General features: G+C 33.3%; 1 protein-coding gene across 1 annotated transcript in view; it reads right to left on the reverse strand.

The window, feature by feature from the left end:
* Positions 1–325: 325 nt before the first annotated feature.
* The window catches only part of FOXP2 (forkhead box P2), a 524,445-nt gene continuing 524,265 nt past the window's right edge, over positions 326–505 (reverse strand). The window contains exon 19 of the mRNA XM_060156819.1: positions 326–505. This exon is cut by the window's right edge and continues 3,814 nt beyond it. The gene's annotated coding sequence lies outside the window, so the exon portion shown is untranslated.

Here is a 505-nt window from a genome sequence, read left to right on the forward strand (position 1 = left end):
AAGTTAAAGAGTAAATTTATCACGTTTCCTTTTTTTTTAAGATTCAGAATTTACGACGTCAAATTCTATTAGAATAAAAAACGTGAAACCACGAGACGATTATATGAGGAAGCCAATTTGAACCTGAAGATAGTTTTTAATGGAATGCATTTGACAAGCAGCCCCCACTTTTACTGACTGAACTTGAGTATGGTTTGGTTTATGAATCCCCAATTCCTAAGAAAATGATTTAAACAAATCGTGGGACATGTGTACACAAATTTATGACTTGGTGCTGGCAGGGAAGATGGTCTCTCCGAACGAATAAAATCCTAGGGGTTATAAATGGGTCCAAAAGTATTAGATTTTTTATTTATACTTCAGAAAGGTAATCAAGTGAATGAAATGGTTTCATATACATTTTTACATCCAACAGCAGTGACACACTGTTCATACATTAATTCTATAGGAAAATGTACATCCTTTCTTCTTCTTTTTTTTGGCTAAGTAAGATTTGCCAAGTGTT

Source organism: Lagenorhynchus albirostris, chromosome 8 (genome assembly GCF_949774975.1).
Source record: "Lagenorhynchus albirostris chromosome 8, mLagAlb1.1, whole genome shotgun sequence".
In the NCBI taxonomy this organism is placed as follows: domain Eukaryota; kingdom Metazoa; phylum Chordata; class Mammalia; order Artiodactyla; family Delphinidae; genus Lagenorhynchus; species Lagenorhynchus albirostris.